This window comes from Pangasianodon hypophthalmus, chromosome 12 (genome assembly GCF_027358585.1).
Source record: "Pangasianodon hypophthalmus isolate fPanHyp1 chromosome 12, fPanHyp1.pri, whole genome shotgun sequence".
NCBI lineage: Eukaryota > Metazoa > Chordata > Actinopteri > Siluriformes > Pangasiidae > Pangasianodon > Pangasianodon hypophthalmus.
The window spans coordinates 14,925,790-14,946,002 of NC_069721.1; the positions used below are offsets into that span (position 1 = coordinate 14,925,790).

The 20,213-nt window shown below is 38.0% G+C and overlaps 1 protein-coding gene across 7 annotated transcripts in view; it reads left to right on the forward strand.

Moving 5' to 3' along the window:
• Positions 1–20,213, forward strand: part of rbfox3a (RNA binding fox-1 homolog 3a) — a 327,901-nt gene that overhangs the window by 120,125 nt on the left and 187,563 nt on the right. The window lies entirely within an intron of this gene.

Consider the following 20,213-nt stretch of genomic DNA (forward strand, 5'->3'; position numbering starts at 1 on the left):
TATGCTGGCAGATATTCATTATCTTGTCTGTCTTAGTGTGTTGACTGATGGATTGCTTGTGAGATTTTTGGGGGGTTTCATACGAGGCTTGGACTGCAGAGGGGCCAGTGTTTTGACTGATGATGCCCAGAATCGGTTAGCGTCCTCTGTTGTCTACTTTTCTGGCAAACTCCCTTTTTAGTCACAGCTGTTGTTCTGCTTTCAATTTCACAGTGTAGTTGATTCATAGTGGTGGAGAACGTAACAACTAGAATGGAAATGAGGAAGGAAATATTCACTTGAGTAAATGGGAAGAGTGTGGTGCTGATGCTGCCAACTGTGTCTGTGGAGGTTTCTAGCCATATCTCGCTCAATCAGATGATAGCCAGGCGGTCCACTAGTCAGTATTTTCCCTTTAATAACTTCTGTAATTCTTAGATTATCAGGCAGCTCCAGAACCCTATTCCACTGCCAAAATGACCTTTACTTTTTAATGACTGGGCTATAAGCTGACTTTTAAGGAGCCTTTCTGAGGTTTTCTCTCTGGGACCTGCCCTGCTAGGAGTGATGTAGTACTCATCTCTATTGCGGAGTTTGTTTCACCTTTTCTAGCACTGACGCAGAGAGAGTTACCCTTATTCAGCATTCTCTGTTTTGCACAACTTTATGACAAAAGAGTGCTTTGCCAAATTTTCTAAAAAGTATACATAGATAAGAAACAATTGACATATGTGTTGTTAATAAGGCACATGCTCTGTTTTTAAAGCTTCTAAACACAGCCACTGCTTCTTCAGAAAGGGGCTGACACAAGCATGCTCGAACGCTCCAGCCTTATGACAGAGTTATAAAATAACGGCATCAGGCTCTTGCCATACTGCCAGCAGCGAAATGAATAAATGAGTGACAAACGGTGATCTGCATGCTTTTTCTTTCTATAAGAATAGTGGGCAATAAAAATCTTCATCAGTCCTAGCCATTGCCATGCAAGTAAACAATGCACATTTCTTGCATGAACCCCTAAATTAGCTGTGCCGCGCTATTTATGGGGAAGGAAAATAATGGCACATTTCAGTTGGTGTAAAACCTCTCTAAATCTGGCCATGAGCACTTACCATACTTTATTATGCCTGCTGCCTATCACATATTCCTCTTCATTCTCTCTGTGTTTTCCTTCTGTTCAGTCCATCTTATGTGGCATGTTGTGTTGTGTTGTGGTGTGTTGTATTGTATGGCTGTAGAGTAGAATGTGAATGTGAAGCAATCATCTTTCTGCTTTCCTCAGCCCCCTTTTTTTATAGAGTAAATTTACAGTGACAGTGTAGACATGCCTGTATTGGTTTCTTCTTAATAACAGGTCATGAGCAAAGTGGAACTAAAAACTGACCATTTTTGTAGCACCCAAAAATGCCATTACTTCTGATCACTGCCTAAACAGGTGCTTCATTCAAGATCTTATTAGGTTGAACCTACAGTTACAGAAAATCAGCCTCTTGTCTCTAATAGGGCAGAAAATGCATAGGATCACAGTTCTAGAAAAAGAAGAAAAAAAAAAAGAATCAATCTTAACACAATTATGTTGGAGTTTTTGTGAGTTAATATTATTTAATTAGTACTTAGGATTGTCCAGAACTTTGGGTTTATTTAATTATTTCTTTCAAAATGACACAAATGTTTTCTTATTTAATATTTATGACTTGAAAGAAAAAAATTATATTGATTTGATATCATATATATATATATATATTTCCCTTAAATCATAATGTGCATGTCCCTTAGACACAGTGTTAATCATTGTTATCTGTGTGTAACTCACACTTGGTATTAATACATTTAGTATGTACCTTTTAGTAAATAAGGACTTATTTTTACTTGTATTAGTGAAGAAGGATTTAATGTTATTTGGAAATTTTGACAAAATTGTAGTAGTTTTTATAGGTGATCAAACAGGTCAGAGGTTTGGACCCTATGTCATCTTCCACTGGCAGACGTGGCAAAACATGAATTTCCAGCTCATAGCACTTCCTACAGTGTTTTCTTGTGTCCTGAAGTAAAACTGAAGAATAAAAACTCATCTTATAATGTTTCCAATGCCAGGAAGTTGATGGGCCAAACCAGACGGTGTCAACTAGTCTGAGACAGACAAGCCAGCATCAGCAAAATGCTGCCACACCATGCCTAAACATTGCTCAATGATGTAAAGTCATTGAAAGCCTGTGTATCTCATGCCTTGGGCTGTTAAAGTGCTTACCTGCAGTTTCCCTATTCTTAAAAAAATCAATTCCATCAAGTATAATGTCCACTTTCTAGTTTGAATATAAAATAGCATGCAGTCATCCCGAGCAACTCTGTAATGGAAGCCGTGTGTCTTTAGCTGACTTATATACAGTAGGATAATGCACACTGCAGAAAATGGAGCATATCTGCTGTCATCTGCACTGGTATTATCTTCACTGCACCATGATCTTTACTGTACATAATCATGATATTCATTTCCAGCAAGACTGAGGATTCTCACATCCTTTTTTGCCCCCATGTTCCTGCATGCATCACAGGCTGATGTTTCACCTTAGCTGCTGCATCTCATCATGGCCCAGATCTTCCCCTGAAGAACAGAAGTAATAACCGTGAAACAGTCCCCCACCGATATGCGGGAGAAGATTAAGAGTGTTAATATGCTGTGCTTTTCGCGGGCTTTTACACCCTCACACACACACACACACACACACACAGTCTGCACCCTCAGGCTTTCTCTCTTTCTTTCAGCTGTACTCTGCATGAACTAATGACAGCTCTCAATGACATAGTGTTAACTCTGGGCCAGGCTAAATGCACTAAACGCTCGTCTGTCACAGCATGACCTCACACACACACACACACACACACAGGCTGAGAAAGGCTTTACTCAACAAGACTGGATTCTTCACTCACACAACTGTGACCTGCCCTGCAGACACATGCGGTTATAGTTACGTTAGAGAATCTGTGAACCATCATGCTATTTTATTTCAATGGTTTTTGACTGCACTGGAGTGTTTATTGGAGCATCCGGGTAATGGTGTGGCATAATCTTGTGCTTACCATCACATCTGTGCATATGTAGTAAAAAATTATATACTATGTTTTGCTTAGTTCTGTTGGGTTAAATACTCTTTTTTTGGCTATAATGTGTTATAACCAGGCCTTCTTCAAGCCTGTCAACCTCAGTCACCACTGATGCTCAGTGAGCTAGGAAGAAACGTTCCACTAAGCAAGAGATAATTGAAAATCAAAAAAGACTTTGTTAATTTGATTAGGCAGTGCCTGAGCTCAAATTGTTCTTCATCAAATGAGGTTCCATTATGACACAGCAATTAAACCAGGTTGGCACACACTCACACACATGCAGAGCACAGTGCTGGGACTGTAATTGCCGAGGGTAAGAGTGAAGAGTACGGGGGGGTCAGTGGGGATCTGACAGGGCAGTGAAGATGGCCATTATACTAAGAACATCATCTAAAACATTCTGCAAGTGCATACACAATGAAGAAAGAGTCACAATGAGTTTTACTGGTTTTATTGTTAAGGATATTGCTAACATTTGTTAAAGATTCTCTCTGTTATAGGCTATTGGGAAATAAGTAAGACAAGAAAAAGAGAAACAGGGAACAAAATGGATATAATTGGGATGTGGGCTATTTTTTTGTTTTACACAAAACACAATGACACAAAGTATCTAGACTGAAATCTCAACCAAATGATCCCTGATGCCATATATATTACTGTATAGTGTGTTCAGTCTAACTACCTTGGTTTAATTTGTTATTTAATATTGTTTACACAATACTGGATGAAATTAGATTGAAACAGGCAACGTTCAAGGTACTAAGACAAAACTGAATTAAAAAATGTAGCCTTTCAGTAGGGAATAAAACACAATGGGGCATGTTGTTATAGTACAGTAATCAAAGACAGGATGGTGTGATGCCCAAAGCAAAGTGATTACCATCACAAAGTATTTTACCCCACTTATACCACAGCAATTTGCTAACAATTACATTTTTTGTTTGTTTGATTGTTTGCTTGCTTGCTTGCTTGTTTTTAAATTTATTAATGAATATACATCATACTTTAAACCATTTATAGTTACATTTAATGTTATGGAATATAATGTAGGTGAGACATTAAGCAGATAAAGTTAATAAATTAATAAGACACAATATAATATGCAGCTTGTCATGTTACAGAGAAACCAGAAATCGTAAACTCCTCTGTCCTGAAGACTTTTCAGTGACGCAAAACGTACGCTGTTACAAAGCCCTGACACCAGAGATTTCTTCCTTAAATGTTAAAATATCATCTACTAAACCTTCACCATATCAATGATATGAATGTTTATACATTTATTATTAGCCATTGTTGATCAAGCTGGGATTGAGCTGTTACTATAGAAATGATAACGTATTAGAATGCGTGCATTAATATAAACCTGTGATTTGAGTAGCTGATGCTACTAACAGAGCCATACTGTTATTGAAAATCTTCTGAGCAATCAGATTCAAGAATACAGTGCTGTGGTATTATGAATATTTGAATTAAGTACCTACTTTTCTTTTGCTATGTCTTTCATACCAAGTGATATCATGTAGTTACAGAACCATATAGAATCTTTATCTAAAGAAGGAAATAGGATTTGCACATATATGGAGAAATATGTATATGGAGATGAAACAGTAGAGTTAATGTGTGATATTTTCCTTTTACATCTTTACTTATATTTTAAAACACCAAAAGACTTTTTTTTAGCAATTTTTAAACAAGCTTATAAACTTTTTTATTCTCCTCAATATGTATGCAAACCAGCGCAACTTGTTCCTTACGTTTGTACCTAGATTTATCTTGTGAACCTTTGTATCTAACTACTTTCCTGCTGATAGGTGTAGCTGTCACTGCATCAGAGGCATGTATGGATCAGCCCTGTTGCTACACACACACACACACACACACACACACACACACACACAGCCTGCTGGGTAATTAAGGTGAAGAGAATTGCATAGATTGTGATGCTTTAGTTACCGTGGCCTATGCCAGCTCCCACAATTCAGCCATTTGGTGTATTTCATTAAAAAGAGGAAGCTAGTTGACCAGGACTGCTACTTCCGCCTAGGCTTCCATGCCACTGGGCTGATTTTCTCCTTTTCACTATTTGCCATCACCTTCACAACTCAAACCATCCATCTTAGCTCCCCAACTCTGCTACAATTTCCCTGGTTTCTGTGGAGCTAATTGTGCAGAAACACAGTGGGAAGGGCCTCTAGCATTAAGCCCCATGCTTGGATGTAGGAGGAGGAGAGAAAAAATTGTTACAAGTGAAGGATGTGTCACACTTTGTTTTATGGAAAAATAGATGAATGAGGACAAAATAAGAAAAAAAATCAAGAATTCCCAAAGGAGAGAGAAACCAGCAGATTGAGGACAATCCACCATAGACACATCATGCATTTGTTCTGCTTCGTTTTGCAGGCTGCCTCATTCCATCTACTCTTAGATGAACGCTAGAAGAGTATTGGAAAGCGTTACTCATCAGTGATTTTGTAGCTGCTTCTAGATTTGCTACTTTACAGGATAGAGTACCTGATTTACCTGATGAGAAATGGCCCAAGATACAGCCTTTAAGTTTTGATCTTTGGTTTGAAACAAGTCATCTATCTTGGCATAGAATCTCAGAAGTAATTGCTGTCAAGTAACTCAAATCAAATCAGTCCCAGGTCAAACGTGCAGGGAACACGCTAGTCCTGTACCAAAGCAAACAAACAGACCCAATCCTGTATATATACAGTACTGTGCAAAAGTCTTAGGCACATGCAAAGAAATGCTGAAGGCAAAGATGCCTTCAAAAATAATCCTGTGATGACCCTTTGCATTAAAAAAAAATTAGTAGTCTCAGGTACAATTTGTGCAGTTTTATAAGGAAATTAGCTGGTAAGTATTACTGAGCATCTTGCAGAAGCAGCCACAGTTCTTCTGGAGACTTTGACTGTTGCACTTGCTTCGTATTTTTGCATACATTTTTCTGAAACATTTCATTTTGTGCTGAAATTCTAATGTTTGAAAATCTAAAAAGCTCATTGGACTGTTTTAGATAAAATATATAAATCTTGCCTCTGGTCTGGATGAAACATAATGATTTTTTTTCCCAAATTGAAATATGATTTCTTTATTTTTAACTCATGTATCTCAACAAGAAGTAATGTTCAAAAATCTTAATATCTGGTTTCCACCAAAAGTGAAAAGGAAGAAAATATCATTTAAAGGTGTAATTACAACTCCACTGAGAAATACCAATACACTGTCTAACTGCAACTGCTGTTTATTGTTTTTAATTAGAATTTAATTTAATATGAAAAAAAAAACAAGTGACCTTTATATATTATTAGAATTCATTATATTTCCATTTTAACCTAAATCTGGAGTCCTTGTTTACTCTTTGGGATTTAACCTGGACTCTTGGGACTTAACCTCCATTCAGACATTATGACTTACCACTGTCCACTGCCATCTCTAGTGTAAGTAACGGCACACGCGCATCACAGAAAGTTTGCCATCTGGTATTTATACCATTAACAAACTGAAACTATTAGGCTTATGTCCATCATGCTGGCAAACGCATGGCACATATGACATTCACTGTGTGAGGAAAGCATTCTTAGATAGCAGGCGAGTAATTTTTAGGCAGACTGCTTTTTTATACTGCTGTGTTTTAAAACTGGCTCCTTATTTATCTAATGTGATTTTGCAGTCTAGACAAGGTTATACTTTGTTTTGGTAGAATGTTAAATATGTTATATATGAGGTGTAAAAGTAAGTTATAATGTATATATATATATATATATATATATATATATATATATATATATATATATATATATATATATATTTTTTTTTTTTTTTTAATGTATAATCAAAATCTGATTTTTCGTCATTCAGCTGCAGTGACATCTGACAGGTTTTGCCAGGCCAGCACACATAAAAGGTTTGAACATGAAGACTTTGGAGAAGGCGATTAAAACCTTGCCTGTATTATTAGTTTAAATAAGACATATTGTGTAGAGATGACCTGTCTTTACCTGATGTCCTACTTCTTTCGTTGGTGCTGGCCACTCAGAGATAATTTCCCAGTAGGTTTCTTTAATGGTATATTTGAAGTGCACTGGGCAATTAAAAGTAGTTTTGCACTTTCTTCTATATTCTTCTTGTTTTGGTGCACAGACCTCCCGCCAGAAAAAAAATTCACATTATAACCGTTATTTTATTAATGGTTTTATGGTGGTGCCTGTTTTGCCTGGTAACAATGGTAACTATTTGCAATAGACATTGTATTAGGCCTTACTCACTAAATTATGTTACTGTACATATTAGAGCATGTATCCAAGCTTTTGTTTTCTCTGGCTGTTTGTGACCAGCATCCCAGATGGCATCAGTGCAAAAGGTCTATGTGGTTCAAAGGCATGCTTTCTTGGTTAAACAATCAAACAGCACTCAATGGTATATCCATTAAGATGTAAAATGGCTTGAAAGATACTCCTTAGTGTTTGGGAGGAATATTTGCAGGAAGGCCCAAATCAATGGTCCTTTACAGTCCACTGAGGCCATTGTCCAAGTGCAATTGGAAATCTTTGGGAGAGTATTGGATGGCCAGAAGAGAGAGCGGGAGATGCATCACAGATAGTAAACCGCATGGAGGCAGAACAAATGAATTGCTCTTGTGAAGAATGCAAGCCCACATAGTCCTGTTTGCCTCTGGCTATTATCAGGTGACATAGCCAATGATTGTGTGACCATCCCTTTTCTTAACAGTATCCCAAATAAATGCCAGCCTGAAGCCTGCCAGCCGATCGTTAGCTGGCTCTTGTGGGATAGGAGCCCAGCCTCAGGCTGTCTCTGATCTCAGCCTGTGCCAAAGGCAGTAGCTGTGCCAGCTTTGCAGTGGAGGACCTGTCACTGGGGGTCACTGACTGCTGAGAGACTTCCAAGGTCATTGTGGAACATGCTTGCCAATGTTCACCCTTTACCTCCACTTTCCCCTTCTCACCTGTACCTTGTACACATCTCCACTTTTAAATATGAGATAAAAAGAGGAGCATTTAAATAACGTACAGGTCTGGGATTGCTATTGAACTCAATAGCAGTACATAGCTTCTCTGCGAAGTCAAGCAGAAAGGATTTTATGCACCCTCAAGGACTCTTTAGGACCTGTTAGGGTCTAATTTCTATGCTACTGCTTCTGGATAACTGCTGAAAGGTCTTAAAGGTCTCTTGTTAGGTCTTTTTATGTATTTAGGCTATTTTCAAAAAATCCAAAAAGAACGAGATCTTATACAGGAGAACATTCTTCTATCATATTTTCTTGGAAATGTACAAGGAAACCTGCACACTCTGAGTCTTTAATATTAGGGTGTCATAATTTCAAAGCTAAATATTTGAATAAACTCAGAGGGCATGTAAGCATTTTATTTGGAACTGGGGAAGGAATCTTCTGTGGATTATGCTAAATTTCTGTGTTATGACTGAATAATGATATGGTCGTACTGCGCCGTGGCTTCTGTCTCTGTTATTGGCAGAGCTTCAAAGGGTTTGAACTAACTTTGCATCTCAGAGGTCAGAGCCCTTCACTCTTGATGTGTAGAGAAAAGAGGCTATGGATATGTGTGGCTTTGAAATAATAACTAGACACACTTCCTAATCCAGGTCTTTCTGCTCGTCAGGGTGATTCAAAGGAAATTGATAAGGTAAGCATAAGACAACCTGGAGAACCTCAGAGGTCAAAGGAAATTTAAAGAGGAAACAAAGGTCCTTGTAGAATTCTGCTACGAGCTTATATGATGAAGACGTTGATGGTGTATGGGAAACCGATGGGATGCTTCTTCCACTCAAATGATCTGTCTCTGTAAATTGCAGCACTTTTCAAAATTTATTGTTCAATTTACTTTTGTACCCTTGATGATGATCAATAGAAACAGCTTTGTTCGCAGTGAGGATGTTTTCTCATCATTTTCTATTAGAATCTGATTGAGTGGGAGAAAGTCAAACCACAAAGCAATTATCCCGAACTGTAAAAAAACCCAAATAATCATAGAGACAACACTATTTAATTCTCAATACATATAATATTCAAGATCTTATTTTTTTATAATCAAATAAAGGTATCAGTATTGAAAGAAATGAATGCTTAAATGGTTATATACATATAGTTCTTGTTACTGACGTCTTGAAAATTCAGTTTTAATAGCTGCTGTATATCTCAGTTATTAGGCTTATTCATTTATTCAATTCAATTTATTCAATATCATTTTTTCTGTGCATTTCATAAATCCTGGTTATGCTATGTATTATACAAGTTTAATGAATCTTACATCTTGCATGTTTTGCCCCATAGGAGTTTCATGCTTGTACTCTTATGGGATGTACTGCATTTTTGGCACCTTAGAAAATAACCTTGATAGTTCCACCATTAATTGAGAGCCTCTACTTCTAGAATTTTACTTAATGTAGTATTTTAAATGATTTTTAATATTAACAATTTAAATAATATTGCATTTAAAAAAAAAAAGAACAATATTGCAGCAAATGGATCATAGAAAAACCATCCAAATTATACTATAATATGTACTGTCCCACTAATTATAAATTATTTCAGTGTCAGTTTGCTCATGTTTACTCAGAGACATAAACATAATTTATTCTGGACTGAGGAAACAAAGTGATCCAGCTAAGAGAAAAAGAAAGTGAAGAATGAACAAGAAGAACATCTGAGTGAGAAATGCTTCACGTTCTTGATCACACAGTTACTGCAATGCATGCACACCCTTACGCACTAACACATGCACATGCAGTATTTATATGGCGAGTGTACTTAATGGGGTCATTTATTACTTTAGATAGTAAAATGTGGCTATAAAACTACAAAAGTGCCAGCCTTTCCAAAGAACATTGCTTCTGTTGCATTTCTGGACATTGGCCTCTTAAAAATATATATAAATAAATAAAATCAACTTTTATGTGCACTGCTGCTGATGTGCAGTATGCTCGATAATGTATGGTGGAGCCGGAGTGGAATTAAAGAGGCATAATGCTTACTGACTGCAGACCTCTCTGGCCTCTGTGACTTCAGCGTATTCTTATTCATTCCTCCTTGTGTATGTAACATACATCATAATAAGAAGATCAGAATGGTCTATATATGTATATATATGATTATACATTTATATGTTAGCGTTCAAATTGGCAAATTCCTGTGTCTTTCCTAATGACCTATTATTGACTGTCATACCATTGTGTGTTTTCTGCACTGTTAGTGTGTAAAGTCTTTAGATGGACATATTAAGAATAATTAATGAGTATTGCTCTCATAAACCTGGAACTCCAGACCCATCTGACCCATCTGACCCGAATCAATAGTTCATTAGTTAAAGGAAAAGAGTGCTTCTGCTGGTTACTACCCACCAGCCCAAGGCTGCTCGAGTCATAGGTCAGGGTGTAACTGACCCATGAGGCCCTCTGTGAGGACTGCATACACAGCTGATTTGTTCCTCTGCCTCGCTGTATGCCTGATCACAATTTTATTCGATAGGTTTTATTAACTTTTTATGAATACCTTTGACACAGCGTTTACACCCAATAATGAGTACAAATATCCAGTTCAATAAGGGCACACATGTCAAAATACGATACAAAACAAATAATGCATATTCCAAGTGGGCATATATGGGAAGCTAAATAAATGATTGAAGATACTTGTTTAAATCAATATTATTTGTTTATAAATCTATAGTTTTACCAGTCACATCCTGTAATCCAGCATATAAGCTCTCCTCAGAGCTCTCTGTAGTGTACATAATGTTAAACGTTCAGGTGTTAAAGAAATGTAGAGCGGCCTTAAGCCAAAGTCCTGTTATCGTCTTTTCTTCAAACCCTAGCTAGAAGAAGTCTGCACTGTAGAACAGGGAGATGAATCAGGACTCTTCATTTAAAAGATATAAGGAAGGTGAAGTGCCAACATCAAGACCCAGCACATTCGACACCAGAACTGATGCCATTATTGATCACTGTTTAAAGACGGTGGCTTACAAATTCAAGGAAAAAAAAAAACAATGGCTATGTTACACCATGGGGACATGTTATTTAAAATGGATTCTCTAGTGACAAAATGGCATTGCCCCTAACTCTGTCCCATGAACGTGTGACATTCAGTTGAGCTCTCTCTTCCACAGGAACCTGAGAAACATATTGTTTTGCAGAAACATGAAACCCCACCCCTACCAACTGACAAAGTGTTATGAGTGGTTAAAGAAACTAAAGGAATTTTATAGACATAGATTGTAGATTGATTGTAGATTGAGTGATTTGCCTTTTAGCATTTTTTATTTATTAAAGAATGACACAATATGAAAATATTATCCATTTTACTTGATGCTGTGGAACTTCCACAAAAAAACATTAGTTCTAGATACTACTATAACTAACATTTTATCCATTTTATTGTGGCCAACTCATGACACATGGAACGATTTACATTGATTTTCATATGATAGTTTACCCATCAAGTCCCAATTAGTCCGTGCTACGTGGCGACTACTTGAAATTTGCATAAAGTTGCTTAAACTTTTGTAGTGGTTCTTCATTTGTATAACAGTCTAGATGGTGAGTTCACGCTCAGTGTGCACTAAACAATATCATGATATGATAGCTTATCACATTACATACCACACATATCCAAGGTTAATCTTATCCACGTACTTATCAAATAGGGACACTATCATACCTGAGTGCCTTCAGGGCAATACAATGCATATGAGTCTTTTAGGTATCCTCTCGTGTGAAAATCTAAGTTGAGCTGTACTGTGCATGTAAAGAGTGTTTAATCCAATGCTGCTTATACTATCGCTTTCCATTAAAGTTAAGAATTTTGAATATCAGTGGCCTTGGTTCCCTCACTTTGACTTTCCCAGCATGATGTACTCTTTCAAAATTCAGATGCTTGCCTGATAGCAAAGGGAGTCGTTGGGGAAGATTTTTTGCACAACTGTAATGCAATTATATCCTTCTTTTCCTTCAGTAATTCTGCTAAGCTTAAGATTAGACTGATAATTACAATATAATTTCAATGTGATTATGCAATTTTATAGTCCAGTAACTTTAAAACTCAGAAACGTACCTCAGAAAAAAAAGCCTGCCTGTCTTTGTATTAGTATTTTGACTTGCATCTGGGTTGTCAGATGTAACTTCAGACACAGAATGCACTGCAGCCATCAACAATGCATGCATGGTGTTTATACACGGTATATAGTAGTTTGATATGGAACAAATCAGTGTTGGACTTTCCTTTTTCCTTTGTTGGAGAATCTGTAACCCTGCTTAACAGTAGGGTAAATTTTTATATATATGTGATAGCACTACTATATGATTTTTTTGTTTGTTTGTCTTCCCTGCTAGCACAATCATCTATGTAGTGCGAAAGGCTAATAATCTCAAATAACCCTTGATAGCTGAAACTATGCATTTTAAATCACTTTGGCATAATATGTACCTCATTGCTGTTGATGAGTAATTGGTGTAATTGCAAAGCTGTTTCCTTGTGACCATGCAGGCTGAGAGAATGTGTTGCTTTATGTGGCTCTAGTGAATCATGGAGCAGACGACATCTCCCAGCCCCTGTGCTAAATCATAATCCCCTGACCGTGCCTGTCCTTTGGGCAAGTTAACCCCATTGGTAAATCACTGTCATTTGTCATCAACTGACATAAGCTGCCACGGATGATTACGACAGTGTCATGTCCATGATACAATTATGTGGGCTTTATGACTGAGTGAGTCAAGTTTAGTGTTAGCCGTCCATTCCTCTCCTCTTCCACCACACCATACATCGATCGTTCTCTCTTATACTCTATCAATCAAGATTATCCCTCTGGTGCCAGTGGCTTGAGATGAGCAGCATCTCAGCCTGACTTGAATGAGTATAGAGAGATACAATTACCAATACTGTTTAAAAAAGAGCATTTATCTGGGTTGTAATTTGTGATGGGAATCTGTGCTGGGAAAATCATTATCATGTAGTTAATCTGTTAAAAAAGAGCTATATTAATTATTAGCTGTTCAGTAGCAGTATCAGTTATTTCTCTTTCTTCCTGTAGGCTTGTTGCAGTATCATAATTTTGATATCATTAAGTGTAGTATTACAATTTGCTGTGCCAAAACATCCATCCATATTCTGTACTGCTTATCCTACACACATTCACAGGGAGCCTATCCCAGGGGACTTGGGGCACAAGGCAGGGGACACCCTGGACAGGGTGCCAATCCATCGCAGGGCACAATCACACACACTATGGACAATCAAAAACTTTCATCAAAACTGAAAAGCACTTGAACGCAAGCACTTGTCGAATCAAACACACAAATAATCAGATTGCTTTTGTTTGGTACTGTATCAGTACAAAGTTCTCTTAAATGTATTAATAGAAAGTTCTCTTATCTTAAACATATAAGTAATGGAATAAATCCAAAATATTCATTTACAATGTTTTGAAACAGCTCCTGAATCATTGAGTCATTGGGTCTCTTCCAGGGTTCTCTGGTTTCCTCCCAGCTGCCAAAAGCATGAGAGTAGTTGGATGGGCTACACTAAATTGTCCCTAGGAGTGAATATGTGTGTATGATAGCCTGTGCTATACCATCCAAGCTGTAATCCCATCTCATGCTCAGTGTTCCTAGGATAGGCTCCGGATCCACAAGACCCTGACCGGGATAAAGAGTTTACTGAGGATGAATGAATGTTATTTATTCATTTTGAAGATGCTTTTACCCAAAGCAATGTAAAAGTCTTAGGATTTGAGCAACTTTCTGATCACTAGCACAGGACTGCCACCACTGCCCTTGTAATGCTTAGACAATTAAGCTAGGCTAGTTAATAGATAAACTAGTTACACACTTGCTCTCCCCACAATGTGTGTATGTTGGTGTATGTTTGTACATGTAGGTGCATGTGTGTGTATGTGTGTATGTGTATGTGACAGAGAGAGAGAGAGAGACCTAGTTGAGGCTATGCAATGCATCTGCTTACACAAAATGTTTCAGCAATTTGCATTTGCTTACACAAAATGTTACAGCAATGCTACACTTTTTGATGTCAATATCTGGCACAACAATGTTGTTGAAGTTGCTTTTCCAGCATCTCAGCAATGTAAAATAAGACTTTTTCTTGCAAAGATTTATACTGTATATCCAGTAACGTAGAAGGTCTGCTGCTGTTTGCAAAAATAGAAATATGGGTTTCTCCAGGGAAGAGCTCAAGGGAAGCTTTATGTTTTATTTACAATAAGCAAGCAATACATTTCATTGGGGGGGTATGGGGCGGCTGGGGTTCAGGACTGGAGTGGGTTGAGTAGAGGAGCCTGGAACCGCTGAGAGAAGGAAAGTATCAGTTGATATAAATAAAACAAGCAATTTGATGAAAATGCTGTAGAATGGGAATATAGGCAGTGCTGAGCTGGTGGATAGAGCTCTGCTCAGGCTTGTATCAATAAGCCTTACTTGCTTTGATAGTTTGAGCACCCCAGTGGCCAGGCAATGCATTGGCTGCAGAGTTGAACATACATTTACTCTTCCCCTCTGGTATCAAGTATGAGAGTCAGCAAGCGACCAATATCCAAGAAGAGCAACATGTTTTATTTACCTCCATTTAAAGCAAATTTCCTTTGCTGCTGCAGCAGTTATCCTGGTGCTCCATTTGTATATTGTGTTATTTGTCCCTCCGTTTTTGCAGTGATTCATTTATGTAAGAGATCGAGAAGGCTGACAGAAATACAAAGATGAAAATATAGAGCGTAGAATTGAATGCTTTTTTGTTTATGGTTGCATTTTGATCCACGTTATGTTAGTAAAAAAGTGAAGTACTATAAGAGCCTAAGGGAAGAGGTATATTGTAGACAATTCTGAATGTAGATTTCTATTCTATTGCACATATCTGTGTTGATTTCATTCACTTTCCTTAACTTGTTCCACGCTGACATGGTATTTTTCAAACTCTGATGCGAATGCTGCTTTGTTACTGGCTTGTGGACTGAATTAAAAACATAAAGGTTAGTTCACATCTTTTACTAGCTGTGTACTTTAAAGCTTTACTTCCCTCAGTTCATTGCTAAATAAAAAAAACCTTTAAAAGTCCATATTTCACATATCACGTTGAGCCGAGTTTTGAAAATGTCCACTTTTCTAAAAGGCTGGCAGCTAAATTAAATACATACGAACATGCAATTTCTACCCATCACATCTGCTCTCTGAGATTGGTTTTAAATAAAGGACCTACAACCCATCTGTCTAAACATCCAGAATGTATGGCATAGTTTAAACAGGTCTTGTTAAGAGACCGTCACCGTTCCAGCTTCCCTGACTAGGAACTTGAAAGGTAGGCATGATCAAGAGTAGACTAGACGTAGCATTTTTGGGGGTGAAAGGAGACAGTTTTCAGATAGGCCAGACCCTTGTTGATTGACAGGTGTAATTAAGGTGCTGGCATTGATGTGATGTATTTCATTTAACGTGACCAGTCCTGCCACCAGTTCTCCCCCCAACTCCAAATGAACGGCACCCATCTCCCCTGTCTTACATCAGTAGCGAGCCCACGGCCATGACAGACACCGTCACCCCCTGGACAGCCGTTTGGAACACTGGTTATCCTCAGTTGATATCCTTCACTTGTCAGGCCACGATTTGCCATTCAGTTTAGCAGAAATGCCCTCCCCACCCCCAATTTCCCCCAACACTCCATCCATCCCCTTAGGACTTCACACACCCAATCTTCCACCTCTGTATCAGTGCAGTGTGTGGAATGGAGGAGAAAAATGGATAAGAAAAAGGGGGGAAAGCAGACATATCGATTTATCTGAAAGGCTCACTCAAACACCACAATGTCTGCTGACTTCAGCACTTCCCTCGTTGAGACGAAAGAGCAGAGGATTAACAACTTCTGAAACTGACCCAAAAGGCTGTGCTTCAGATCGCCTTAGGATCAGCTAATCTAGAAATGGCCTTGTGAAGAGGTAGAAGAGGAGATTCACTGTGATTTATGTTGTACAGTGTATTTTTCTTGTGTAAATCACAAGACGACAAGCACACTCAATCATGGCTATTTAAATTTCATAAACATATCATGCTACAGTTATTGCATGCCAAATTAGGTTTTTTTCTGCAGATGTTGTCATTTGAAGCCATTAATGCAGATGTACTCATTTCTTTTAATTTAAAAATAAAAAAAAAGAAAGAAAAAGGAATAAACAAACAGCAAAAGAACTTCAGTAATTTACACATTTGGTTATTAAAAATGCCTGAGGTTGGTACACAGTCTACTTTAAGTATAGATAAGTGTAACTGAAACCTCTTGAGTGAAACATAATTAGTTTCTCCTTGACAAAGCATTTGAAAAGTAAGCAAATGTTACCCAGTGAAGTAAAAAAAAAATCAATTAAAAATCAAAATAATTGTTGATTATTCTTGAGATGTATAGATATTCCAGCTTTGTAATTGTGAAAATGAATTGTGAAATCAATTACTCTGCATACTATCCGATCCCTGTGTGGGTTTATAATGCATGTGTTAAGCCTGTAACTCTGACAGATTTGCACCAAATGTCTGAAATTAGACTCAGTGCTTAGAGAGGCAGCTCACATTAGAGTGTTATTTGGCGGCTGTGCAAAACCAATTACTGGAGGAAAAGAATCGTTAATTATTTAGCTTAGACCACACATTCAGCTCGGTAAACAAATTACCCCAAATACCCCAAAATACTATAAACAAGACAACAACAAGACTCTGAAATCACATGAAGTTAGAGCTGCTTTGGAAAATTCATGATAACTCTTTGTGTAAAGGACAAGTTAAAGGAGCATTAAAGTCAACATTTGTCTCTAATGGGTATATACAGTAGGTGGAGTTGAATAAGATTTGAATGAGGTTTTTAATTCTTGAGTCAGCCCCCGTTCCCGCTCAAAGCTTCAGTCTCAGAACTTATGGTGGTTCAACTAGGTTTAGCATGCTAACTTGAGTTAATATTATCAAGGACTATCATGACATAACTTGGTTGTTGAATGACATGTTATAATATTATGAGCACATGACATATGACATATTGATTTATGAGAATGGTCAGGACTGCCTTTGCTCTCCTGTTTTTCTTTATAATGATGTTTTGATGTTTAGTATAGGCCATTCAGCTGCTTGAAAGCCAAATTATAACACTGTAAACATGTGAAATTCTATTTATACCATTTTGTCTTTACTATCCTATTTTTCTTTGTAAAAACTTCCATTATATAAAGCAGGCCATTCTAACAATTCAAAGCTTTATACAGATTGTGTTTATATACCTGTCCAGGTAAATGCCTGTGATTTGCCTTGTAGCTGGCTTTCCTGTCAAAGCCATGCTGTTATAGAAAATTATTGAGTACCTTCCCTGACCAATCAGATTCAAGAATTCAGTTGTGCTGGGGTATAAAGTAAAATAAGAGATTACGGCAAATGTGTGTGAATAACACATTTGTGATATTATTGAGTTCTGATGACCTTTTGTCAGTTTTGGATCATGTAGTTTATGATAGTAGATGTGCCCGAAATGTGACTCACTTGGTATAGGCTATTTGAAACCTCTTTCCCAAATGGAGTCCATGTAATGTGATAATAAAAGTATAGACCTAGAACTGGTTGACTGGTCACAGCACACGTTACGATTACACTTAAAGACTTTGTGAATTGCTGTGTCATGATCCATGGTGTCATGGCACAAATATAGTCTATAGTTTAGCCCAGATTAAATCATTATACTTGCTTACAGTGAAACTGAATTAAGCAATTATGAAATGTTTGTCTATTTTAAATGTTACATTAAGGTACAAAAGTTCCACAGTGTAGAAAGTGTGGTGTCTTTTATGCTCCACTGAACATAAATTAAAGCACTAAGCCACAAGAGGGCATGTGTTACAGTGATTTTTCATGAGTAAGGGTGGTTTTACACAGGACACGAAGTGGAGTGACAAAAACGTATGATTAAATCCAGTATTCTAAAAACTTTGTTTAATAATAATAATAATAATAATAATAATAGTTGCTCAAAACAATTCTGCCACACAACTGTTAACAGTAGTCCATTAACAGTAAGCTTTGGTTGCTATGCAGTATAATGGGCAATGATTAGGATATCTCGTGGAAAGAGCAAAGGCTTAAGTGTAATGCTTATATTGATTTGAATCCTAGCACATTAATTCAGTATTCAATTATCGTGATTTGGTCACAGGTGTGCATATATTGAGAATTATACAATGGCTTTGAGCATGGCTCAAATCAGATTTTAGAACTGAAACTATCAGTTTAAAAAAAAAAACACTTGACACTAACAAACACTTTGCAGAAGTTTGACTTTATATTGATCATCTTTGAAATGCCAATCTGTGCTCCAACACAAATAACCTTGCTTCAGTGTGGTTGTGTTTGTACCTAGATGCTCTTCCTTTACTCTTCTACTGAGATAATTATGTTTTCCTGGGAGCATGTGCATAGCAAAGGCAACAGCAGCAGCAGCTGTGCAGGGACACTAAAACTAATTGAACAATGCACAGTGGAGATGTCAGGGCAAAAAAAGGCTTGCAAGCCATTTGGACAGCGGTGCCATTTAAGAATCAATAAAGCAACAGCCATTCGAGGTGTGAATGCATCTTCAGTTCATTGTCTTTCCGCTATTGTCAGCAGAACGACCCAGCTTTATGTCCACCAATCATCTCTCAGCCGCAGCCGGCGCTCCATCCAGTTGCCACAACTCACAGCTCCCCTTGAGAGAGCACAGCACTGCCTGGTAATGGGAAACTCACAGATGAACACACACACACACACACATGTGTTTGTGTGTGTGTGTGTGTGTATGTGTGTGTGTGCGCGTACCTTCTTTTGTGGCCTCAAACACAAACAGATTCTGAGGTATAGGTGGTGAAAGCGGGTGTTACAGCTTTAGTACGTGATGGTCATGAATCTCATGATTGACATATTGCAATGGCATGTAAATTTGCCTAATGCTACATACATTGTGTGGGTTTTAGTGCTGAATCTAAGCTGGGCTTTATGAGGGACTCTTTTCTGAGGCCTCTATGTTACCGTAATGGACAGCCTTTTAGCTCTCTCGCTATAATCATAAATTTAGCGTCTCTGAGTGCAGATGGTCTATAACCATGCATCACCATCAGACCTGTACCGGACAGAACCCAGCAAAGAATCTTTCATCCTGCCTCTCTCTCTCTCTCTCTCTCTCTCTCTCTCTCTCTCTCTCTTTCTCTGTCCACACTGCCTTTGCTTTCTGCAAACTAAACAGATATGCTAGGCTGCTGAAATTTGTTTCCACTCCCAGCACTCGCTGCAGTTTGGCTCCAATAAAATGAAAGGCGGGTGATGGATGGACCTCTGTAAAACGGGATTATGTAATCGGCAACTTGCACTCTCCACTTCGCCCACAAAGAACCCCAGCCAGGGAAGAGCAATTAAATGAAAAGGGGTGGTGGAAGGCCTGACCTTATAGGTGTGTGTGTGTGTGTGTGTGTGTGTGTGTGTGTGTCCCAGTTGAATGGTTGGCATGTTTCGCTTCCAACACACTCTCCATCAGACGCCCACTCAATCACTTTAGGATAGAGGCAGGATTCCTCCATTCACCCAGACAGACAGGAACACTCCACCAGGGAGGAAACACGCCAACTTGAACGGGTTTTACAGATAATAACATACTAGTGTTCAAAATGGTGTTTGTTTTGTTACAATACCTGGCATATCATGAATATCTGTCACGGTTACTTAGTAACCACACTGCTTTATTTCTCAGCATATTCTGCCAAAGCCTGTCCTGCCAATAGTATCTACTGTGAATGTGCAACATATCTAGGAGTTACATCACACATTCACCGAGTGTGATTTGTTAGTGAACATGTTAATCACTACATACAGAGATCCCTCCTAGCGTGCTTTTTTGCCTGTAAAGAGGAGGCAGGACCTGATCTTGGCACATTTGTTTAATCACCCAGGACATTTTAATGGCTCATCAGAAAATGGTGAAATATGACTGGAGGCTAACTGATCCAAAAATACCCATAAATCCCCATCCAGGGAGCTGTTGTTGGGGTCTGCAGGGGGTAATCCATAACTCTGGCAGCTCGGATAAAGGAAGAACG